We start from the raw sequence: 27220 nt of genomic DNA, 5'->3' as shown, positions 1-27220 counted from the left end.
GTATAGATAAGCATCAAAAAATGGCATAGTATAGTTAGGCGTCAAAAGATGTCATAGTATAGTAGGGCGTCAAAAATGGTCAAAAACAAGGGCCGTAGTATAGATAAGCATCAAAAAACGTCAAAAAATGGCCTAGTATAGTTAGGTGTCAAGAAATGTCATAGTATAGTGAGGCATGAAAAATGGTCAAAAAATGTCATAGTATAGTAGGGCGTCAAAAATGGTCAAAAATAAGGGCTGTAGTATAGATAAGCATCAAAAACCGTCAAAAAATGGCATAGTATAGTTAGGTGTCAAGAAATGTCATAGTATAGTGAGGCATGAAAAATGGTCAAAAAATGTCATAGTATAGTAGGGCGTCAAAAATGGTCGCCCTACGCCGTCAAAAAATGGCATAGTATAGTTAGGTGTCAAGAAATGTCATAGTATAGTGAGGCATGAAAAATGGTCAAAAAATGTCATAGTATAGTAGGGCGTCAAAAATGGTCAAAAACAAGGGCCGTAGTATAGATAAGCATCAAAAACCGTCAAAAAATGGCCTAGTATAGTTAGGTGTCAAGAAATGTCATAGTATAGTGAGGCATGAAAAATGGTCAAAAAATGTCATAGTATAGTAGGGCGTCAAAAATGGTCAAAAACAAGGGCTGTAGTATAGATAAGCATCAAAAACCGTCAAAAAATGGCATAGTATAGTTAGGTGTCAAGAAATGTCATAGTATAGTGAGGCATGAAAAATGGTCAAAAAATGTCATAGTATAGTAGGGCGTCAAAAATGGTCAAAAACCGTCAAAAAATGTCATAGTATAGTTAGGTGTCAAGAAATGTCATAGTGAGGCGTCGAAAATGTGTGGAAAAAATGTCAGTATAGTAAGGTCAAGTCAAAAGCTGTTATAGTATTGCAAGGCGTCAACAACCATAAAAAATGTCATAGTACACTAGTGTGTGTCTATTTACACACACACTAAAGCCCTAACCCTAACCCTAACCCTAACCTCTGGCTAAAATATTTAATTTCATACAATATTAAACAAACCAGAAGTATTTATTTGAGTAAAAGTAAGATAATCCTTTATTTAGTCTGACAGAGAGGAAATTCAGTGTTGCAGCAGCAAAAATAGAAAAAGGAATGATATAAACATGATAAGATGTACAACAAAATTATAACAATATATAAAATTACAAATAATATGAACTGTACAAAAAGGACAATGTAACAGTAATGGATTGTATTTGAAAATTAAATGACAAACACAAAATCTAACCTAATTCCCAAACACTGTGTAGAGGTGTGAGTGTGTGAATATGTGTCTGTGGAAAACAAAGGTAAGATGGCTGCTTTAAGATAGTTCCTTTAACATTATGTGAAAAGCCTAAAAAATGTCATATTATCTTCAGGAGTCAAAAACCATCAAAAAACATTCTTAGAACAGTAATGTGTCAACTGTTTCTCATAGGTTTGAAATTTAAATGTTCATTTGCCTTTTTAAGTACTGTGCATGAACCACTTACCATGTAATAAATACAGGAAAACAATTGTAACTGTAATAATTAACACTGTGTAGAGGTGTCAGTGTATGAATATGTGTCTGTGGAAAACAAAGCTAAGATGGCTGCTTTAAGATAGTTCTTTTAACAATATGTGAAAAGCCTGGGAAAGGAAAAATAGATATACTGATCAGTTTCTGTGATTCACAGGTTCTTGTCTCTGCAGGAGGAGAAGACGACAGCAGCTGAAGACCTGAAGTGGATGAAAGAAAACCAAGAGTTATGAAGCTGTTGATTAGATGAAAAACCACCATCTAACTGCTGTAAACAGTGTTGGTTTCCTGTTCAAGTGAAAACACTTTGTTTTTCTCTACCGTCTAATGTAGTCATGGGCTCATTTTTTCAAAGACTAATACGTCTTTATTAAACACATTGTAAAATGTACTCATAACTACATTAACCCTAACCAGCTCTAGAGTGATTCCTTGTGGTCAAATGTCTGTCATTATCTTTGCTGTGATTTGTTAAATGTTGTCTGGAATCATTAAAAATATCTTCCTAAATTTTAAGTTGTATTTCTCTATTTTGAGACTGATGCTATACAAATCATTTTATTGCATTTTATTGCAAGAAAAATGTCATGATTGTCGTTTAAATTTTTTAGACCTATTTTCAAACATTTTGAAATTTATTCATCCATTTTTTATGGTTTTATTACTTAACTTTTAAAAGGTTCTACACTCATTATTCAGAATCAGTGATGCCTTACTATACTTTTTAAAGTTTTTTGATGCCTTACTATAACATTTTTCTCACATTCTTTGATGCCTTACTACACTGACGGTTTTTGCCTCCTTACTATATTTGACCGTTTTATTATACTATGACATTTTTAAGCCTTACTATGTTTTAAATTTCACTGTATGGTTTTCACTGCAATGGCAATAAAGACATTCTATTCTATTGTGACATTTTTATACCTTACTATGCTGACGTTTTTTGACGCCTTACTATACTATGACATGTTTTGATGATTGTTGACGTCTTATTTATACTATGGCATTTTTTGACGGCTTACTATACTGTGGCATTTCTTTACATTTTTTGATGCCTTACTATACTATGACAGACTTCCATTTTGAAGTAAAAATAGAACCTCTGTATTACTTTCATGTTACAGATTACTTTTACCTGTAATATTAGATTAGCATTACATAGTACTTTTCTTATTACATATTACTAAATTTTGAAATTACATTTACTGTTACTACATCTAGTAACAGATTACTTTGACTATTACATCTTACTTCTGATACTGCTAATTACTTTTACATTACTTCTATTAATCTAGATTACTTATACATTATTTTTATACTGCAGAATACACTTCTGATATATTGAATACTGGACATAAACAATTTAATGTCAGTGCTCTGTGTTGGACAGCTGATGTAAGGCTGTTTGTGAATTACCTGGAGGCCTCTGTCCTGGCCTCAAAGAACTTCTTCATTGTACAAAGACTCTGTGATCATGGATGACGTCTCTGATCATGGACAATGTCTCCTTCATCCTCAACAATGTCTCTCTGATCATGGACCATGTCTCTGCAATCGTGGACGACGTCTCAACGGACGATGTCATGGACAAAGTGGTGACACCTGGAGGAAATCAAATAAAAACATACAAAGGAAATGATCAATACACTACTACCTATTCCTCATCAACAGTTTAACCATGAAAACACAGATAAATATTCAACATTACAGCTGAGCCAGAATGTTTAACAAACATTAGAGGAGTGTCTCAGAAAATGGGCTGTTTACTGTCACATATGACAAGAAAAAGCATCATATCTTAAAGAATCAATAACAATAAATATTTGGGAAAAATTAAATGATTATCTTAAATCTTACATTTCTATATTCTATATTTTCTATATTCTATATTATCTGTCAATTAATCACTGGAATAATCATGCATATTACTGTGAACTGCATAATAAAAACTTTCAGTAAAATTTTGAAAGCAGGGGTTTAACTTCTGGTATTTTTTTTTGACAATAACACTGTTACTAACATTAATAATTCCGCTCATCAATACATATTCTTCAGACTGGATAAATCTTAAGGACACATACCTGTTTGGTTTGTAAGGTGAGAGCTGGTGTCTCCATCCAGGCCGCAGCAGCTGAAGAAGTAAACCTGGTAAAACACAAGTACAACACTTGAAAAACAAATAACCTCAATAATAAAGAAGTTCACCTCCAAAACTTGAACAGTGTAGAAGAATACAACACTGAAAACTAAACACTAGAACCTTGACAATCATACTTTGAGTTTTGAGGTGAACAAATAAATGATGTTACTAGAATATGACTTTATTGACTTTTAAAACAGTTTTATTGTAACTTCTAACAGTAATTTCAGCTCATGCATTGTGACCTACTCTTGAGGCTTTAAACTTGTGGAGGAGCACAGAGTTAAAATCTAGTTTGCAAGCTTATATTAAATACTAAACTAAGCTTGGTAAGGTCACCAGAAAGAAATTTCTAATCAATAATATACACAACAGGGGATCCGTTGATGGCAATGGACAAATTACTACCACAAAGCTACAAAGACACACAAAATGACATACAGGCAAAAAAAAAATGAGATGCAAAATAATCACAAGGAGATGCTTAACTACAACACTAAAACACAAATGGCCACAAAGAAACGTTAAATGATCCGGAATAGACACAAAACCTCAAAGACACAATACAACGTAAAGTAACTACAAAGAAGCTGACGATAAGTAAATGTAAAACATCCAGCTAGACGCGCAAAACATGCAACACCACTACAAATAGATACAAAATTACCACATCGACATGATAATCTGACATAAACTGACTTAAAATTTCCAAGATGGAGCACAGAATTACAAAGACGCAGAAAAATGTCTGCAAAGTAATTGTTAAGAGATGCAAATGGAGATGTAAACAGACAAACTGACTACTAAACAGTTACCACCCTCCACAACTCACGTCAGGGACACTTTAGTCACAGGTACAGAAACACACTTTAACCCACGCACATAAAAATGATGACACACAGGAAAAAGCTACATATGTTTTATATATGTTGTTACTGTGGTATATTTGATGGTGATGTTGATGTGAAGATGATGAAGAGAAGATCTCCGCTGACACTGACTTACTTGTATATAGAAGTTTATTACAAAGTAGTTCAGCATCGAACAAGCACTGCAGTAGCCTGTGAGAGGATCCGATCTCTCTCCCTAACAGCTCTGAACACCAGTATATATATATATGTTAGTCGTCTTTACGATTTACAGCAAGACATTGGGCTCTCACTCAATGACCTCACTTTTTCCAAGAGACAGAGAGAAGGGAGGAAAGACCCTCTCCCTGTTCCTTATATGTATATGTTCATGGCTACTAACCTAAACATGAACCCAAAGAATAGAAAGACATACATGGAGCTTCAGGCATTGCAAAAAACATTACCACAGTTCCTCAGCTCAGTTCCTAGGAATACTGATTCAATTATAATTTCTTGAAATTGAAGTGCCTATTTTCAATTGTATTATATGAACAAAAAAAAAAAGATACGGCTAATGCTAACGCTCAACGCTAATGCCAGTGCTTGCCACAAATACCAACACCCAGATATAAAATAGCCCGGTAGAGACGTAAAACGATATAAAATGACCACTCAGTCACGGAAACACAAACACACTCTTATCCGCGTGATAAAAACGACTGAAAATGGAAATAGGATCAAAAGATGTAATTACAAGAGAAGGCTAACGCTAACGCAAATGCTAACGCAAGCTAGTTCGCTCTTTAGCCTTACCTTCGCGCCGGAGGTGTATTCAGCGTCCAACCTCACTGGTGTTCGACAAAAAAGCAGCTCCAAAGCATGTTTTAGCATGACACAGACGCTTCTTTGATATTTAAGTTTTCTCAAAGTACCGTCAAACCGAGGTAATGGTTCAAACGTTGGTCTTCATCTGTTTTCCCCGATTCATTGCCAATGACGACAAACGCCAGCCAACACACGCTGATTGGTCGTTTTTTTCCTGCTCCGCCTTTCGCTTCTGATTGGTCGAATCAGCGGAGGTTGATTCAAATCTTCCTTTTTATGGACTTTTAATACGAACCAACATGTTTTCATTTTCTAGGTAGAATCACTGACATTCTTCATTGTCACAGCTTTACAGCAGGGTTTGAATTAAAAAAGGGTGTTTGTACAGAAATAAAGTGACAGATAGTGTCTAAACATGGCATATTTTGACTGTATTTTTAGGGCAGACACTGCAGGTTTGGCTGTCAAACCATGTCACTTAAACAGCTATTGTTTTGTGAACTAATTATGTAAACAAGTAGCCATACTATCATGAGAAAAAGCCAAATCTTAGGTTTATGTTGAGGTTTTTTGTTGGTTTTGCAACCATATTAAGGTAGATTTAGAGATTTCTGTAATAACTGCAGCTACAGTCATTTATAGTCTTCACCTTTATGAGGCCACACAAATTGCAGTTGGACTTAAAGGGGCTTCAAGTAATCTATCACATATATTGACTGCTACTCAAGCCTCCCTGTAATTGACACAATCAATCAAGGCACATCTTAACACTTGAGACAACTAAGAGAAAATTAGAAGAGAATTCTGCAGAAATGTCTCACAAGATTCCAAGGTTGGGGTTTACCTCACAATGCAAAATACAGTCTCTTTGTTGAGAGCTTTGGAGCCCTTTTTTTGTTATTTCACTGTAACATTCAAACTACTATGTGCCACTGTTCAACAGCTGACTCAGAAATAATCTTCACTGGATTGAAATATAACAGATAGTCCAAGTGCAGGCACTTTCATGGCTGAATTTTGTGATAGTTTTTGCTGCTCAAGTACAGATGGCTGACATGCGGACTCATTCCACAGCTCCCTGCCACAGGCACTTATAAGTCTTGTGTGCCAAAAAAAAAAAAAAAAAAAAAAAAAAAAAACAGAAGTGGTGAAAATCCAGTATCTTTGATAGACTGTAATGCAAAAAGTCTGACCAAATCTTAGCTAAAGGTTGATTGAAGTTGTAGCATCCTTGGTTCACCCCAGTTTGGTTGACTTTATTCATAAACATCCGTAACCTGATTGATCATGTCAAATTCATTTTGACTCTGTGTAATATATACACCCATCCATTCATCCATTCATCCATCCATCCATTATCTATACTGTGTATCATTAAGGGTCACGGGGGGCTGACACTGGCCAAGAGGCAGGGTACACCCTGGACAGATTGCCAGCCTACCTTAGGGCTGACATATAGAGACAAACAATCATTCACATTTACACCTACAGACAATTATAGTCACCAGTTAACCTAACCTGCATGTCTTTGGACTGCGGGAAAAAGCTGGAGTATCCGGAGATAACCCATGCACAGGGGGGGCATGCAAACTCTGCACAGAAAAGTCCCAGCAAAGAAATAACTAAAGATTTCTTGGTCATAGCAACAATGTTGAGCTCTTTTGACATGACATGACATTTTTATGACATTTTATGTCAGATCATGTATACATTTGTGGAGCTGTTAAGCTTGCCTGATGGCTTTATTTTTGTATATAGTGTTTTTTTATACTCTTCTGTTCAGCTGTAACACAAGTTCAAGTAAATTAACTTACTGCAGATACAGTCAATTCTTCAGGCCTCAGATGTTTTCCTGGTACAGGTCAGTAAGATTATTTACCCATTTATTGTATGAGTACGGAAGTGTGAGTGTGTGTATGTGTACTTCTATCTTTGTGAGGACCAGTTTGAGTAGTAGAGTTGAGGACATTTTGGCAGGTCCTCACAAGGTTAAGGGGCTGTTATAGGGTTAAGATATGGTTTTAGGGCTCAGGTTAGAATTTTACCTCAGGTTTAGGCTGTGATAGGGGGTTGGACATTTAGTTGTGATGGTTGAGGTTTGGGTAAAAGGCTAGGGAATGTATTATGTCAGCAAGTCTCCTCACAAAGATAGAAATATAAAAGTGTGTGTGTGTGTTATGTAAAGCAATTATGTGTCAGATTTAAATATCCTACTAGATGAGTACAAAATGTGATAAAATATGTTAATGTCATTAACTGTCTGATAATTCAATATTATACTCTGATAGAAATTTAAATATTTTCCTCCATGATCATATAGAACATACAAGCATTAATTTTAGTTTTTAGTCTTATGTTACCAGCAATTACAAGTCTGCCTTTCCTCTTAAATAAGATGATGATGCTGCCTGATCACCTATTGGCAGCAACATTTAGTACTGATTTAGGCAAAACCTACTCTCCTTCCTATGCTTTTTTTTCACTGATTAGCACATTTTAGTGGTGACAGCTGACACCTGAGGTGTATAGATTTGATTATCCTGATTTCCTGACAGATGGAAGTGCTAATCCAAGCTGACACCTATATTCGTAATTGACAGAGGCAACATAAATGTGTTTCTTCTCTTAAGGTTGCCAGAGAAAGGCAGGTACAAGGAAGACATTGAGCTTACATTTATATTTGGGCTTTTAGCCAGACAGAGGAGGTATTATTCAGATCCTTCACTAAAGTAAAAGGAGTATGTCAATGTCAAAACATTTCACAGAAACAAAAATGCTGTATTAACATTTTTTTAAACTAAAATTTGACATTATAAATGTGTATAAAAATAAAAACTCCCACTCAGATTGTTTAATTGTGAACTCATTGATGACTAAGCAGCCTTTTAATGCATCTGGTCCTGTTGGCTATAAGTAGAAAGTCCTGAGTACTGAGTATTGAGTAAATTAATCACTGTCACTTTGCACTTATGTTTTCAGCTAATGCTGCTCTTGAGAAGGACTTAGACTGAGTAGGCTTGGTGTTAACTGCTCATCTAATCAAAGGACACTTTGATAAGATGTCTGTTCATGAGCATGTTGGCTCTTGCAGAGATCAAAGCTCACACTCACAAGCTTCTTGGGATATACTGCATATGTTTTTCCCCCTCCATGTGTGCATGCTAAGTGAAATTATGTGGCCAACATGCATACCCTTAATAAAGCTCCAGTTCTGCATTTCCATATTTCCATCTTATTAAAAACATTGGTGAGCTGCTATAGCAGTCCACTCTTTCCTCAAGATATTTGGAAGCTTGTTGCAGGGATTTGCTCCAATTCAGCAACAAGAATATTTCTAAACTCCACTACTGATGGCTACTGATGTTGGGAGATAAGACCTGGATCACAGTTGGCATTCTGAATTCATCCTAAAGTTGCTGGATGGTTGAGGTCAGGCACTGTGCAGGCCATTCAGTTTCTCTCACACCAAACTTTCTGTCTTTATGGATTGTGTTTTTCTGTGGGTGAGGGAAGGAGCGTTCATCAAAAACTTGCCACAAAGTTGGAAGCATGGTATCATTAAAATATAAAATATCACCAAAACAACAGTGCACTTAAGTATTTGGACAGTGTCTGCATACTCTGGCTATGTTATATCTCTCTATCTATGTATCTGTCTCTGCTCACTTTTGTTGCTATGGATTATAACTCACGAAAGAGTGCACATTTAAAGGTAACCGTGACAGTGGTGATTTTCATTCCACAAACTGTCCACAAGGAGGCAGTATAACTACACACTAAAGCCTCCAATCTTTCAATCCTCCACAATTGTTTTGGTAAAGGAAATTGGGATTCCGCTGAGTATGTCTCTATTGCACACACCAGGGAAAGAAGATATCTGTAAATAGCAGCTGGGTGTCTTATTTATTTATAAACCCCCCACCACAGAAGAAGAAAAAAAAAATCCACATTACAATTCCCCCCCTATCGCCTTAGGCAACTGTCAACCTCCTGCTCACCAGCCCCTGTACGGCACACAAAAGGGGACAGGGAGAGTCAAGCCGTGCACCCTTCACTTGACTGATGTTTTTGTACCACCCCCCTATGCACAAGTGCAGGAGTTATAAGCCCAGTGACATGACACCATTCTGGACGAAACTGCAGCATAAAAGGTTGCAGATAGTTCCCTGCATCTGCAGGAGGTGCTGATTCCCTCTGTGTTTCATGACAGACATGTCACTGAACTATTTCTCGTTCACAGTACCTCACTAGCAGCTGCCTCTGAAGACTCTAAGCTAGGCTCAGTAGGTAGGTTATTATCCATGGTGCTGCTGACAGTGTCCTAGAGTCAATAATAATCTTGTCATCTTTCTGTCTGAGCCAGAGGAAGGAATCCACTCATTTGCCAAGTGGCATATAGGGGGCTTCATATCATGCAGACACATACATGTGAGCACAAACCCACAGACATGTGCAAGCTCTAGAGTTGACACTGCAGGTGATGCAGCTTTGAAATCAGTGGAGCAAGCAAAAAGGATTACTGATATGATCCAGTTTAAATAAGTATCTTGGTAATGTTTATATAGCAAGTTTGCATATAATAGTCGATCTGCTGCTTGGCAGTCCACTGCACTGTTTTGTTAATGCAACATCTGGGTCATGACATCTGGTGACCTTTGATATGTGGGTCTGAAAATCCCAAACAAAATCTGACACGTCAACAAAGCTCTGTTTTAAATTATGACATTTACAGAGATATTTTAGTATTCAAGATTTGAATTAGGTCAAGATTCTGTTATTAGTGTGCATGTCAAGATACTCATTAAATCTCCCATTCCTTTACCTGAGACTGTTGTTGTCATATTTAGACATTTGTGGCAGCTGCAATAGTATGGAGGACTGCTAAACACTATAACAGAAAAAAGAGCCAAATAGACAAGTTAATTGGTATTCCTGGAGACACACAGCAGATGTGGCAACAAAAAATATTTGGCATGAGAATAGCTACAAAATTTATGTGCTTTGTAATGTCCATGTCTTTTTGATATCGCTGTAAAGTGATTTTGACATAAAAACAGATAATTTGAAACTGTGTATAAAAGGATGTGATCCTAGCCTAAAATGTGTGAATTGCTTCTTCTCGCTCATTCTTTCCTTTGTTTGTCTCCTGTTTTAATCTGCACTGATGTGCTTTGTTCTGTAAACCACTTTATGACAAACTTGTTTGATAGAAAAAGGCTTTGCAAATAGCTAACTTTTGCTTGACTAATTGGAAATGGAAAGGCTGTAGGGCTAAAAGCAGCCAACACTGGGATGTGCAACTCATATTTACTCTTGTAATTGCTTCAAACAGAGCCACGTCCAAGTATGCGGAAGGCATTCTACTACCCAAACAAGGCTCAACTTGTGGAAGTGCTGTCAGCATTGTCCATGTCTAATGCGTCACACAGTGTTGTGCTTCATTATTACTTTTGCCAAGGAGGAAATGTCTACCACAATAGTTTGCTAGCTCTTTCAGCAGTTTATCTGCAATTGATCACAGACCCTGAATATATTTTAATCACAAGTGAAATGAAGTGTTAAAAAGGGATAATTATAGCCATGTTCTCTCACAGATTTCTTGTCCCCCTTGCGTGAACAGACTGTAAAGTAGCAAACATGAACATGTCAGTAATCCAGAACAGTGCAAGTAAGCTGCCTGTACTCTGCACCAGAAAGATGGACTATGTGTATCTGTGCCTGCAGAACAACATTGCTCAATGAAGTGAACAACCACTGTAAGTTAATTTATTTAGCAGTTCACTGAGCAATGCGAGAGTACAGTATGCTTGTCCTCAATGGCCGCCCTTGACTATGGTGATACAATTTACACATGAGCAGCTGTTTCTACGCCTATACTGTTGTCATGGAACACAGCTACACGTTCTGTATTTTATTTCAGTTTCTTTGTTTTTCTTGAGCGTATGTGTATTTGTTTGATAAAAACAAATACACATGATTATCAATCTAATGGAAATCTGCTAAAAACAAGAAATTGATTGATAAATGCATTACATTATATTAAATTTTACTGAGCTTTATTTTCCATTCCTCCCCTGTGGTTATTCACAGGAATGAACCTCAGTGCCAAACTCTGTCTGGTGGATCAATTGGGACTCATGTCCACTGTATTCAACATAGCTGCAGTAGGCTTACCATCACTTTTCATTCTGTATATTTAAAATTTTATATCAACAAGACATTTATGTTTTGAAGAACCGGTTTATTTTATTATTAATCATACCATTGCTTTCCTAGGCAGTTGCATCGATTTAAAAATGCAAAGAAAAACATCATGTTACAACCTACATGACGAAAGAAAAGAAAATCACATACTTGTGAGTTGGAAAGTGAAAAATAATATGAGTAAGCCCCAGGACCCAAGCCTTAATGGATCTTGGCTAAACAAAGCATAGGCTGCTCCTTGTGAACATTTTAAAAGAACCACAAGTCATGTTAATTGTCAGAAATGTACTTTGATTGTCTTTACCATGTAACCAGATTTGCTCCGCAACATCTACTTTATGTTGTTGTCTTTTTTTTTTCTTGATTCTGCATAATGTTTATATCATGTGGATTATGGCATGTAATGAAATGTGATAGCACAGATTTTTGTTTGCATTCTGTAAAAGAGCCACCGGTAAGCCTCTCTCAGTACAACAGGCAGTAATGAACAGTAACAAAATCTGATTACAGTCTCTGAGGAAAAGAATGAATGAAACTATGTAAAATCTGTAATAAAATATATTCTGAGCAATGTTTCCATCCATGTTGATTTGTCCTTGAGCAAGACAATGAACTCCTACCTGCTACTAGCAGCTTTGTACTCTGACCCATCTGGTAAAATGTGGATGTGTGTAACATAGTGAGTAAGTTCCTTTAAAAAAGCACTCATTCCCCTTCGTCAGTTTTAGTACACATGTTCAGTTTGGGAAGGGAAAAAGATCCCCTGGCAGTTACTTAGTTAAATGAGCTTTCCCTCCTGTCGGTTCAGCAGTAATCACTGGTGTCACAGCTCCAGAATCCAGTCTAGGTTAAATCTATTCCCCAAAGCTTTGGGTATCATCCATCTCTGAGTCTGCTTTCCTGGACAAGTTGGGGGTTTTTGACCCAGTTTAAAAAAAAATAAAAATCTGCAGCACATTTACATCAGGTAATACTGGGGCAGGATGAGCTACTGAAATATGCTTCTTACACAGAGTTTGATCTTGACTCTGAGGTCAGCTTGTCATGCGTAAATGGTGTTTCCCTGGCAACATATTCCATATGAGAAATGCTGATGAACACAGTGGAGGAAGTGGAGTGGAGATCTCTATCTAGAAAATTGTTCACTGGTTGCAAGAGCTTACGATGATGATCTCCAAGGACAAATATTTTAGTATTTAGGACACAATTGGCAGATAATGTATTAGAATTCAAGACACACGTAGTGAATATGCAGACTTTTCACTAGAGAGAGCAGAGGGGACAACAACCTTACAGTCACTTGCCTATATGAGAAAGGTAAAGATTCATTTTCCTGACAGGAATTGACACTTCAATTGACAAATCAAAGGATCAAATGTGTGACCTTTTTTGTACAGAAAGGTCTCTCTGACACCACTACCCTGCTGCCATTTCACCTAGAAAAATGGTTTCTGAAGGAGGATACATTTGGCTACAGCACACTCTCTTTGCGTTCTACTCTAAATATTCAGGCCACATCAGATATTGATATGCCATTACATTTGGAGCAATTGCATTTCTGTGATGGATAACAAAGGCGCAGCATTGTTTGTAAAACAAACAGGAACTTGTCCAGCCACGCTGTTCTTCGGGATGGAGGTTAATGCAACAAAATCCTGCATGTTCGACATTTGTAACTATACAAAACTGCCTCTAATCCAAGTCTCCAGTGTTCAGGGGAGCGTGTGTGTGTTTTCTGTGTCTGCGTGTGAGTGTGTGTGCATCGATTTGTTAGCTAGTGTAATCCTCGATTGTGACAATGGTCAGCGAGATTAGGGGCTAGAGCCACAGCGTCGGCCCTTTTAGGTGGGTAATGGGCAAAAAAGCGTGTTAATTGCCCTTGACTGTTGAAAGTAAATTAATTATTGATCGCTCTCTCGACTCCTCTTCTGTACTTATATACCCTTACAAATCCTTTTATCTCTGGCTCGGAGTAAGAACATTTCCTCTTTTCCCATCATTATGCAGGCTGGCAAGCAGGAGGACTACTAGCCAACCTCTTGAACCACAACCTTCCTGTTTTTCATTCCTGCTTGTAGCTGTGTAGTGTGCTGGAAAGGTCTGTCAGAAAATCTCACCTCAAAAGACGCTTTCCCTTCTTCTGTGATCTCTCACTACCTCCATCTCACATCTTCTCTCTCTTTCTTCTCCCTCCTCTCTAATTTTCTGATAGTGTCTTCTTCATGTTCTCGCTATACTGCCTGGCTTCTCTCGCTTACCCACACACACGCACACACACAGGCATTCACACGCATGCACACATACTACACACACGTTCTCTTGGCCCACGACCGCAGCTGTTACAAATAAATAAGAGAGCAGATGAATAAAAACCAGGGTTGATGTCTAAAGGCTATGTCGTAAATTGATGACAGTGAATGTAAAGGCGTGGAAGCAGTACAGACAACAGCATCATTATTCTGTCTATTGATTTTCTCCCTCTGTTGCTAAAAGGAAAAAGCCACCTTGGATTTGAAGTGAGATATAAACAAAGTCCTACATGATATAAATGCATATATTTTTTCTGTAGCTGCGGATGTCAAAAACCCTTTGGATTAAAGCTTCAGCTTGAAAAGGGGCTTGTGTGTGGTATCTGTATATCTGTTTGTGTGCACATAATGTTGGTATGTGTTTGAGAGAGTGACAGTCGCCCTATATTGCAAACTTCTTATTTGATGCCATATTTGTTGTTATCATACATTTTAGTCCTATATTTTATCACACATCAAACTGCATCTCAAGTCAAAGAGTCTCTCTGTCATTACAAAAAGTAAATTAAGAAGACAAAAGCAGAAAAACTAGGGATGAAAAATTCCTCTTTGGTGTTCAGCTAGACATTTTGGGAAATATTCTCATTCATTAGTCTTCTTGCTGAGAGTTAGATCAGAAGATTGATAGCACTCTCATGCCTATTTAGTGCAGAGTTAGAGCCTGGAGGTGATTAACTTAGCTTACCATAGAGACTGGAAGCAGAGGAGTAGCTAGAGAAGTTGTTACAGCATGTAATTGTCCAAAACTTGTCATTTTTACACTTAAGTTTTTGTATAGACTAAACCGAGTAAAGTGTTAATTAGCAAGCTTTAGAGGTGCTGGTAAGCATGTTTTTAAACCTTTTGGCAGAGCCAGGCCAGCTATTTCCTTCTGCTTGCAGTCCTTATGCTAAGCTAGGCTTATTGTCCTCTTGCACACAGGCATGAATGTTACCAATGTTCTCATCTAACTCTCGGCAAGAATAACCAAAATGCTGAACCGTTCCTTTAAAAGCTCATTCTCTATAGTCATTTTAGAGATCTTAGCCTCACCTGTCAGACTCAGCTGTATGTAGCTGTAGGTGGTATTGACCTACAGGTGGATTTAACAAATATGTTAAAAAAACATCCACACCCACAATGGTTAATTACTCCTCTGCCTCAGACTTACTTTACCTGGAACTATTTGATGTCAGAAAGCTCATAAACTAAAATGATGAAAGTTGGCCTGCGCTGATAAGAGAATGAAGCAGATGTCAAGCACAGTACACGGCTGCACAGTCTGGGTAAGAGGTCTAATCAAGGACTACAATTGAAAACCAACCATTGAAGTCCTCTATAACCTGAACAAATATATAGTTTGACCCTACTCTGATATGACCCATCTGAGTGCCTCCTGAAATACCATCCCACATGTTGGCAGCTGAATGGGACTTTCATCGTCATGGTTACAATGATAAAGACATGGTTGAACTTATAAAACGGTCACAATTTGGTCAGAGTTTAGGCACAAAAACTAGTAGGTTAGGTTTAGGGAAAAATTGTGGTTTGGATTAAAATAACCCAAGGCTAGAGGACCCTCGTCATCATGGTTACATTAATGGTCAAAAGAAACAACAATGACTTTCGGTTTCATATGGGTAACAAATAGTGGTCTCCTGTGTCAAAGTCCTGTGTTTTTGACCCATCCATCCACTGAATTCAGTTTTCATTTCAGTTTTGCATTTGCTCTGTGATTAAAACCACTAGATGTAGTATTTGAGAATTCCCTACTTTGGCACCATGTGGTACTACAACAATGACATTGTGGCAGAAAGTGAAAGCACCTATATTTGCTCAGGGAAAAATTCTTTTCCATGAAAGAATATTTATAGTCAGAGATTCTCACAAAACCAATGTCCGCTGTTGCTGCTGTGCAAGAATTAGCTCAATGTGATGTCATGTGGTATATGTGTAACTAGAGGAACAGGAACAATACACAACAAACAAAAGAATGGACTCCACTGCAGCAGTTATTGTTTGATGTTTGATGCTCTGTCCTCTTACACTACAGTTGAGGCCGTGTTGTACCTGCCTTTATGTAACTTTGATGGTTGTACACTGTATGTTCCTGCACCACTGTCATGAATGAAAATTCAATTCACATTCATTGCTCTTGGTGACTTGAGCTTTTCTTACTCTGACATCTTTATCATCGAAGGACCTTGAATCCTCCTGTAGCATTTCTACTTTGATAATTGAAGGAGAGATTTAGGCAGATCTCAGACTTTTCTGTGTCCTCTGTGTTGGCAGAGGGGTGTTCATCTCTTTGAGACTGGGATCTTTATGGTGATCTAATCTCTTGCATTTAGGCTTTTGGTCAGTTGAATTATATCCTTTCACTTTCTGAACAAGAAGGCAATTTCTTTTTGGCTGAGGTTTACGCACTGAACCATTTCAGTGACTCGCCTTGAAGAAAGTTTGAAGCAGAAAGTTATCTATGTAATGACCACATTACTTCTACTATTTATTTTAATTGCTTTCAGAAAATAGGTGTGAACAAAGAATAGAAAGTTGATAAAATGAAGAGATGATTTAAAATGAAGAATGTGCAAAATCATGAACTCAACATTAGGGTAGGGTACACCATAGAGGAGAGGAGCAAAAGTTTATTGACCCATGTGGAAAATTCTCAGTTGATAAAAGAAGACAAAAATTGCAGCAGTGCTGTACAAACACTATAATGTTTTCATTGTAGTGGTTAAGATTTTTAATATTTTCTTTACTGAACTCTTTGGAGGACAGTTTTAATCAATGTTATGATTTGCATGTGAAATGTTTACATTATAAACCTTTACCTTGTGCTTTATAAGGGGATGAAACATGTGTAGCATCTTGATCAAGGACATTTTTGATTGGATATATTGCTGTGGATCTTTTCCTGTTTTGTCATTGCATTCATCAAGCCCACCAACATACTATACATTCAACATGCTATAGACAGAATCCTATGTTAGTTAGTGGCCTTGCAGCCGTTCAGTGACATTTGTCCCCTGAATCCTGTTCTGTGGAAGTTTGTCTGTGTAAAGGATTTCCTCTGTCGTTCGTTCCTTCATACTTTTCCATTACATGACCCATGAATGATTCAGGAGCCACTGTGTTTGTTGCAAATAGTCATTCATTTTTTATGGCAGCTTTATCTTGAAAACCCTCTCCTGTCCTGAACCACCCTGCTGGATCACGGTTGGATTTTCATCAGTTGGTGGATGAAGTGCCACGCTGGCATTTTTTCCTGACCTGCCCAGATGCATGAATTCATAAATTGTGGATGTGGTACTGATGGACTCCCTTGTTCTCTCTGATGACATTTCCATACATGGCTCACCGTGGAAAATGTCATTTTGGCTCATGAACGTCACACCATCACCTCTTATGGTAAATATGATACTGTAAGTGTTTCCAAACAGCACAAAAAAGCAGACATTTTCATATATTCGGACTGTTTTGCATATCTTCTGCACTGAGCCCACATGGTTTATTTTGCCCCTGCCACACAGCAAATGCTTTTCAGTGGGAAGACAAATGCATGCGCATCACTAATTGACTGTGCGTGGTTATATGCTCTTAGGTGTTAGTTGAGTCAAACTCATTTCAAGCCACTTCCTGTATAGCTGTGCTGGATAAGAAGCTATTTACTGAATGACCAAAATATCAAATGATATAAATGCCTTATATAAGAGATACTCTGCTAGAAAGAGAGAAAAAGCAGCTAAGTTGATCCTCAGACCCCAAGCTATTAGTCAAGGTATAATACAACCACACATCAACTTTTCATGGCTGCGGCTTATCACAAAATAAACACTATACTGAATTGAGGCATTTATACTGTGATGTAATTGAATTTTGACCTCAAGAATAGATATAGAGCTGCAATGTGGCAGCGACCCGAGTAAGAGGTGGGATTGGGTGCAGTGGGGCTATCCAAAATCTCTCTTGGGGCAGAAAATAAAAAAGAGCCAGTCATGTTTCTGCTGGTGTGTGTGATTGTGTCTGAGAGAGAGCGCTGGTGTACATATGTGTGTCCCTGGCTGCAGTGATTTCCCACCAGCCTCGAGGGGACAGTTATCTCCTTGACTTTTCTTTACTTCAAGCTAGTGGCAGACTCTACACCCACCTAAATTTGCAGCTGTGCCAGGTGAGAGTGGCAACCTCATTTAGCTAAATGTTTTTTTCTCTCTCTTTTCTTTTCCAGGAGCTTCAGCTTGTAGTAGGAGTTCATAGGGAAGTTATCTTGTCCTTTCCTCACACCACATTCCCCCTCTCTCAGTTCAATTCTCTCCTCTCCTCCCTTTCTCTTTCCTTTCTTTCTTTCCCTCCACATCTCAAGATTAATAATGCAGCATAACTGATCCCTCCTTATTTTATCTTCACCAGATAGTGCTCAGCCAGCACAAGCTAATTTTAGAGGATGACACTGCTGAGTGCTTGCGATAAGCAGCTCACAATGAGCGGGACATTATTTTCATTCTCTCTCAGGTTCCAGTCCTTCTCAGGTGGAAATCACTCTAAACACAGCGTGCCCCAGATCTTGTAGATTGCAGAAATTGCAGAACATATTTTGCATCATTACCCTGAGTTTTGAAGCATTCATCTGGTATACATCATCTGTCTGTTTCCTCTCTCTCTCTTGTTTAAAGGTACATATGTAAAGCTACAGTGTATAACAAAATTAGCACTTAAGCTTGTGATGTCTGCACTTATTCAGAACAAATAAAGCTGTTTGCTTTTGAAAGAGCAGACAGTAATAGTGGGTTGCAGCTAAAAAAATGTTTGTTCCAAACTGAGATTAAAAAAAGATGACATTGTCTCTGAGAAAATCATTGATGTTGCAAAGTCAAAGCACATTATGCCTATGCCCCTTTTTCTAGGGATAACAAGTGTCTTAAGAGGCAAATTCTCAGCAATTAACAAAGAGGTTGTGTTGATAACAGCAGGGGGCCCCAGATCCTTGTTTGGCACAGCAACTGTTTAGCATTCCATGCTTGGAGCCCATGGTGCAAGTGTTTATCATACGAAATGTATTATTAATTTCCAAGCCTTCAAAAATATTGACCTCAGTATTTGTCTAACCTAATCATGTTTATTTTATCTTGCCCATAGCGTGTAAATCATGCCAAATCAGCTTTAATTACACTGGAGTGGAGTTTGTCTACAGTTGAGGTAGTAGAGATTAGATTCAAGGACAGGATTATTTTATTGCTATCACTGAATTTTTTGCTGCCTCCTGCTATGTGTGTGTATTGCTGTGCTGACATGTGGGCGTATGTGTATGTGTGATCTTATCTGACGAGGGAGATAATTGGAATTTATAGGAGATAACACATAACATGACCGTACATCCAGCCAAACTGACAACAGCAGGAGTCGGCAATATATATCCTATCATGGCTGTTCATTTTCAACGAGTGGTTTCAAATGGGAAGCCAGTGGCTCTATGATACAGTAGAACCTGTCCGACGCAGACTGAAGCTGCAGCACCTGGGATTTCTTCCATTTTTAACACTGGTAAACCACATGCACCAAGTGCAGGTGGTACTTGTTTGTAACCTGGGGATTTTACTGAATGCAGCAACACATTATCTTTTATAAAGTCTTCTCAGGTCTCAGAGGACATTTTAGCAGCTGTTATCTGTTCTCTTACGTCTCCAGTTTGTGCCTCTGTAACCTTCTTCCACACTCTCAGCCACTGTGTTGATTACAGAATAGAAAATGTTCAATTATTGTAAGCAGCACTTAAGAATGCAGAGCCAAAATACAAGAGAAGAGTGGAAGTGTAAAGGCCTGGTCACACAGGCATTTAAAAAACTGAAACTTTGGAGTGAAATCAGTTAATTTCAATAGAATCTTCATGTTCAGTGGTTTCACTTGTGGGGGCACATAAATCCATAAATATCTGCATGTTAGAGGTATTATTTTTAGATAGTTTAGAGGCACAAGATAATGGCATCCATCCATTAGCTATACCACTTATCCTTTGAGGGTGGCGGGGGAGTTTAACTAATCCCAGCTGACATTAGGTGAGAGGTGGGGTACAACATGGACAAGTTAGCCAGTCTATCACAGGGCTGAAATATAAAGACAAATAACTGCTCACGCTTACATTCACACCTATGGGCAATTTAGAGTCACCAATTAACCTAACCTGCATGTCTTTGGACTGTTGGAGGAAGCCAGAGTACCCAGAGGAAACCCACACAGACACAGGAAGAACATGCAAACTCCACAAAGTCACAGCTGTATTTGGGGTTCAAACCCAGAACCTTCTTGCTGTGAGGCAACAATGCACTACAGCACCATGCTGCCCAACTTTAGGGGGCAAGGTCTGATAAACTGTGGCAACTACAGCACAACTTTAGCAACCAGGTTAACAAGCTTCCTAACTGACTAGCTAGCTCAGAGAGCTTGATTTCCTCTCTTCAATAACCACATTACAAACAAATTGCAAAAATGTAAACCAGTGCTACTACAGCCCTGGTTTGCTAGTGTATTAGTCATTAACTTGCCAGCTACAGCGGTCTACTAACTAATCCTGTGAGTAGTGCCTATACTGCCTTTAACACGACTTATGTTGTGATGATTCATTAATTAACCTTGCCATGCCAATTGCCAGAGTGAACAGCCAACTGTAATCATTTACATTAAACAAAACATATAAAAAATTTCCCTTTCGTGGCAAACACATCCAAATGTCTGCACAATTTATAATCTAAAAAGCAGGAGGAAGCAGTCTGGTCAGTATGCTTTGTTGTGATCTCTCACTCTTATTTGTTCATGTGTCATGTTTAAAGAGTACAGAGTCAGAAATGTGAATAAAGAGACTCTTTATTCTTTACACCAATGACATGTATTACTGCTGTAGTGCTGGTAGTAATAATCTCTGTAGCTGCAAAAGGTTAGTATGCAGAGATTCTTGTATTTAAATGAATGTTTGACAAATGGGTTTCCCTTGAAGACATATGATACATTATTAGCATTTTATTATAACTAATGATGTGGGTGATCAGGATTATGTAGAGAAGATAAATCATTTCCCTTCCTTTCATTTACGGGATGACAATGCTTTATGGCTCTTTGCTGGGCATTAGACCTGGGTCAGAGATTATATCTTTAGTCAATTTTAAAGGGATATTTTCAACTCGGGCCTTGTTTTCATAGCTTTTTGCAATCGTGACAATTGATAGTGTTGAAAATTTCATCACCTACTTTGCAGTGGAGCTCCAGTGTACTGTAACTCTCTGTTGTAAGGACCTACGCAATTCCCAAAAGCTATAACCAAAAGGCGATTACAGCACAACTCAGCCCTGCATATGTGCTTAATTACTTCTACAGTGGCAGACAACCATGATAAAAGTCGCCTATACTGCATCAATATTGCATTAAAACTGTGGTGATAAGTCCGCCTCCCGACATCTATACTGCACTAATACTGTAACGATAGCAAAGGTAAAGGTCCCACACAACGCCTCTATCTTACATTAGTCTTGCAGGAGACGCTGCAACCTATTCTTTTAAAAATGTGATAAAGTAGAGTTGAAGACTTGCAGTGTATTGCGACAGTGACCTCACATCGCAGACAAGTGGGTGCTCAGCTATTCCTTTTGCCGCCTGACAGCTGAAAAGAGAGAACATTTGAATTTTTTTGACCGTTTCTTCTAAGGGCAGAGAAACACTATAAAAGTTGTCCTGTGGTGGTGTGGAGAGAAAAATGGTTTGTATGACAGAGAGGGCCTTGGCCAGTTTTATAAGGCTGGCTTTGAGACAGACTAATAAACATATAATACTAGTGAGAGAGACGGTGTGAATACACAGACCACTCTATCATTCTTAGCTCTTGGCAGTGTGTACAGTCTGGGCTGTCTTAGGGCTTTATCCTGGGAGTTGTCTACACAGGACTAATGTCCTCCAAACTGTACTGACAGACAATTCAGGTTAAAAGTGTTGGCTGCAGAGGCATAGGGCAGCCTCTGTTTAGGGATTTTAATCTGCATTCAAGACTTTACTTCCCTTCCTCAGCTACTTCCTTCTGTCCTGTGGCCATTGAAAGACAGAGTAAGCACATTGAGTAGCTTAATTGAAAAGAAAAAAAAAACTTAATTTACTTAGTTAGCATGTCTTGAAGTGTTTCTTTCCAAAATGTTTGTCACTTGGCATTTACTGCCCAACACAAATTCCCTTCCATCCTTGAATTGTTTCTTTTCTGTAAGCACACAGTGACAACCTTTTGCAAGATGTCCTTGATGACACTCCTTAATATAAAAAAAATATCTACTTCATTTATGGCAGTGAGCGTGCACAATGTGTATTTGTGTGTTGGCATTCGTCTAAGAATGCTTCGCAGCTTCGGTTTTACCTACTTAATGTCCAAGTAGCTCACTCTTGAAACCTCACAACCTGTTAACAACCCACAGTTTAATATCAAATATCCACGGTAGATAAAAAGAAAAACATTTTTCTGGTCTCATTAACATTCTCTGGACCAGATGTCTCACACTGATTTTCATGCAGGTGTTGCATCCACATCAATGTAATGGAATAGGCATGTGGACAGTTTGTTTCATGACTCATTTCATGAATCATCTAATGAGTTTCATCTCGCTCTATATGTGTTTATTTCATGCTGCATTTGCTCAGATGCAGTGCAGGAGCATTGCTGTTCCCCACAGCAGCTGCAAACATGCAACATGAATTAAAATGAATGTGTATTTGATATGTTCTTTGTAGATCCTGCATCTTTCTGTCGGTTTGCAGTGTTTATCCTTTCATGTGCCTGCATAGCGTACCCACTTCAGTGATAATCCTCAAAGAGCATGTGTCAATTTGTTGCATTCACAGCTGAAGAGAACAGTAGGAAAAGCAACGATTTTCCAAAGCAAAGGTAAGGACCTTGACTTAAGTATCACATCCACCAAACATTATGAATATCATGTTTTTAAACACTATTATAGTGATATAGGCAGGATTTTTACTCAAATACATTTCTACACCAATGCCATCTGATTTCTTTACACTAATTTCATGTAGTCAAACTTTTTTCCCCCCATCTTTCTGGACAGAAAGCAGCATCAGAGAGCAGTGATGGATGGAAAAAGTCATGCCAGCTCTCTTTTCAACACTGATAGACAGCCTGCTGTCCAGACCTCTGGACGGTTGAACGAGGCTAAGCCTCAGAGCAGATCATGCCAGCTGCTAAAATTCAGAGCCACACAGCAGTCGAAACAAAGATGCCCTGTACCTGAACTCAAACACATTTTTATTTATTTATTTCCTCAGAATATAGGGATTGTTATCTGATTTTTACAAGGCAGTGACTACTGTATAAAAATCTATCCGGCCTGAAAAAAAGAGAGGAAAGTTTCTACCAATTGAGAGACATATTACATGCTTACACAATCCTAATGATATTAAATAAAATGCTGCCTTTGCTGAGGATTCAGACGGAGCTGAGCAAGCTTTTGATTGAAAGATAAATTGAGAAGGCTGACTGCTCATTTGTTCCACTGACTATAGTCTAATAATACCCTCAAGCCCTTCATTTTGTCACACAGTGTTATTCTGAAAAATATCGCTTCCAAAGAGGTCAAAAGAACAAAATTTGAAATCTCAATGCAATAAGTGAAATGGCTAAACAGTGTGGGTTTAATATCATCCCCATCTTCCAATGATATTGGCCTTTTGACTGGGTGAACACCAGTTGGTCCTTGTAATAAGGTGCCAGATCCAGAGCCAGCATTAAAAGATTTTACGGTGCAGGTTCATCAGCAATCCCATCACAACTCGATCAAGCATTATGTCTGACTGGCCCACAATCAAAAACTGCAGACACTGTGGTTTTCCATGGATTGATGTGGAACACTATTGCTTGTGGGGTTAGAGAGTACCGCCATTCCATCATGGTGACACCTAGGCACACAATCCACATGGGACATTTTAATTGAGCATTGTCGATTAAAAGCCCACAACCTCATCGGGTCTCGCTGAGGTGTGTTTTTCCTCTGCTTGTTTGGTCTGTATGCAATCTTGTACAACAACCGTGCAACATGGAGATGTGTGTCAGGTTTCCATGATGGGATCAACAGGAAGTGATTGCATTGAAAAATCAAGCTGGAGAAAATATTACCTGGGAAACTAAATATCCTCTTTGCTGTCTGGTATTCACACATGGTAGCTAACAAAATGACAGGTACACAGTTTTTTCTTTCTCATGTCACTTATTTGCCTTTCACAGTCATCACCAGAGGGGGCTGATAAATGGAACAACCCCACAGGACTCCAAAGTACCTGCATTAAGAATAACATGCTACAAGGTCGAAAATTATGGTAGAATTATGGTATGGTATTATTATGCAGCGCATTTTTCTCTTGTAACACGTTTTCATCCACTGGTGCCATACATGCAACACAAGTTACAACCCTTCCCCCATTTGGGAGGTCCCAAATGGTCTGACAGGTTACTTGATAGTAGGCCACTGAAAAAATTATAAAAACTATTTTCTATTTCAAAGCTGAGCAGCTGTGAGAAGATGATCATGTCAACCTTTCTACTACCTATCTATTTTTTAACAGCATGTCCCAGCCTTGCGACTGTTACTGGAGAGGTTTCCATGTTTCCATGTATTCCTGTGCTACCTTTGATGTCCAGCAGATGTTCCCAGTGTATTCCCTTTTCTCTTTAGTGCAGTCCTGTGTTTACCTTTTGCAATATTTTCTTTATAATCTCATGATCCATGGCTTATCTACAATATGGTTGCACCAGTCTTTTCATGGCACTGTACACAACAGCCAATCTCATGCCTGTGTAAGGTACTCTTTGTCCATATTTGACAGGTCAGTACAAATTGTGTGATCAGATCACAGTTCAGTTTGATGAGCTGACAATGGGCTTTGTCTTGTTGTTGCTGTTGTTGTTGTTGTTGAAACTGATTCATAGTTTGTGACACAGAAATGCAGGAGGTGCAGCTGAAGGCTTTTACTGTGAAACAGCTGCAAGAAGTGTCAAAAAATGACTACTCATTGCTTAATAAAAGTTGGTCTAAATTAATTTATGTCCAAATTTCTCAAAGCTTTTGTGTCAGATTTTATTGTAACATCAAACGTGGACTACAAGAATTACCAATCACAATGTAACCAAGTACACCTCATAAGATACAGATTTGTGTGCATCCAGCCCTGACATAATGTAAGTGCCAAGTACAACTATACCCATAGAGCATGTCCTCAGTCAATTCAACACAAAATGTCTTGTCTGTTACCTTGTGTTCCTGCCTGAAGTAAGCCTCTCTGTAGTTTTCTGTTTCTGCTCATGACTTCCTGTATTCCTGAGAGCTTATCTTCAGTAAAGAATCTACCTGCATTAGGTATCCTGCTGCCTCATATCTGCATTTGTGTCCTGTCTAACAGGCATGACAGAGAAGGGCTGTGATGACTTTATCAGAGAAAAAAGCCAGGAAAAAAATAGCATAAGTAGCCTAATAAGCCACATAAATGAGCAGTTTATTGTCTTAAAGAAAACCAAATGTGGTTTCTTATGAACAGTTGCACAGACAGCAAACTGGCTTTTTTCTTATTTGGCAGCAGTCTGCCCATCAGAAAATACTGCTACTTATATCCAAATAATCACCATAATTTCATAATTTCAGTAATTGCCCTGCTGCAAAAACCATGATAGTAAGCACTAGATTTTATGTACCGTTAATTCAGCCATTAGTTAAGTTCTTCTGCAGTTTAGGGCTTTTAATAGTAATTGGTGCATTTATTTGCTTCAACTCCCAAATTGGTGAAGCTTTTATTAGACAGTCTAGTGTAAGTCCATTTAGTTTTATTTGCCACATATTAATGTGGGATACACACAATAAAACATTTCTGACTTTAAACTAGACACCACACCCTATAGCAGCTTTGTCAACAGAGTTAAATAATTTTACAATTATAGGATGCATGTCTCAATGGATGGATGAAAAATGTACAAAACAAACAAGAGATGGTTATTAGATTCCTGAAGTTTAGCTCAATACTTTTGTCCTTGTGGAAAATGCTCTTCCCACGTTGCTTCACAGAGAATGAACTGATTAAGAATGTGAGAGCTGAGATGTAGATCGACTGTCTGAGAAAAGTTGCACAATTAAATATACACAGATGTTCAGCTGTTTCAACTGTTAATGGATTTCTGGTTCCAAACTACAACAGCTCTATTTATTTGCTTGGATGTAATAAATCATTCTCACAATGAACCTTGGGGTTTCTGTTCTTACCATGCCTCCTCAATACATCCTTACTGAGGTACTTTCTGGTTGGCAAGTAAACCTGCAGTATTTTTATTCATCCTTCATCCTTGGCAGCCCTTTGCTCTAGGATTTTACTTTGGCTATAGATATTAATGTATGTCACATTCATCATGTCAGACTAGGGCTGTCAAAGCTAACTCCTTTAAAAGGGATAACAAGTTAATAAAGGTGTTTTCTGTTCTATTTACTATGCATTTATTCTGCCTTTGGGGGCTTACTGGCTACTGTAGAGATTGCATATAATATCTTGAGGCTCATCTACAGTACCTTCATGATACATGCAATAGTAACCTATAAAGAATTCAAAGTCTGCCAGACTCTTCTGCCCTCACTGTGCATGGTGGTGCACTACTATGTACTGAAACAAACAAATGTCTAAAAAAGGCTGACGACATGAGTTTGAAGTTTTTACAACAAGCAACTTTAAACTGTGAAATCAGTACTGGACAACAAATTCAATGATAGTAATTACAAACCAGAAAAAGACAAGCGTACACAACACAAAAGCTAGAGCCAAGGCATTGTAGTTGTAAGTATAACAACGAGGAAACAAAATTTAAAAAAGTATGTACTAGTCAGATTAGTTACACTAACAAAAGCATCACCAGCGAAAACAATGTTTTCAACATTAAAAAATATGTGGAAAAAAATGTGTGCAGTTCCACTTGAATAGTTAACTTGAATGCCCTATCAGCAACACATTACCCTCAGGCAGCTAGTATGGTTAGATTGGTTAGCTGTAAGCTGTTCACATAAAAACAAAATTGTAGCAAATCACAAATCAGCAATAACAAAACACCTATAGTAGGAAGAGCATTTGGGGAGTTGATAAAATATATTTGTCAATATTTGCTTGGTCACAGAGCTGACAAAATAGTGGACATAACAATGTCAGTTAAACTGATACAGAACAGGGACAGAGGTGGTCACTATAGCAACAGAATGTTTAAGTGAAACCAAATGGTGGTGGAGGGAGGCAAACAGCAAAAAAGGAAAAAAATATGTTCTGAGCTAGTGAATTCAAATATCAATTTATTTTAACATTAGGATT

The 27220-nt window shown here is 38.1% G+C and overlaps 1 long non-coding RNA gene across 1 annotated transcript in view; it reads right to left on the bottom strand.

Annotated features, from left to right (window-relative positions):
- Positions 1-1211: 1211 nt before the first annotated feature.
- LOC127142741 (uncharacterized) overlaps positions 1212-27220 on the bottom strand; it is a 67199-nt gene continuing 41190 nt past the window's right edge. Inside the window, exons 5-7 of the long non-coding RNA XR_007813774.1 lie at positions 3623-3686; positions 2958-3143; positions 1212-1738 (exon numbers count right to left, since the gene is read on the bottom strand). This is a non-coding gene — a long non-coding RNA (uncharacterized LOC127142741). The remainder of the gene's footprint in view (positions 1739-2957; positions 3144-3622; positions 3687-27220) is intronic.

The sequence above is a fragment of the Lates calcarifer genome, linkage group LG8 (assembly GCF_001640805.2).
Source record: "Lates calcarifer isolate ASB-BC8 linkage group LG8, TLL_Latcal_v3, whole genome shotgun sequence".
Taxonomy (NCBI): Eukaryota; Metazoa; Chordata; class Actinopteri; family Centropomidae; genus Lates; species Lates calcarifer.
This window is presented reverse-complemented; position numbering and strand designations above follow the sequence as displayed.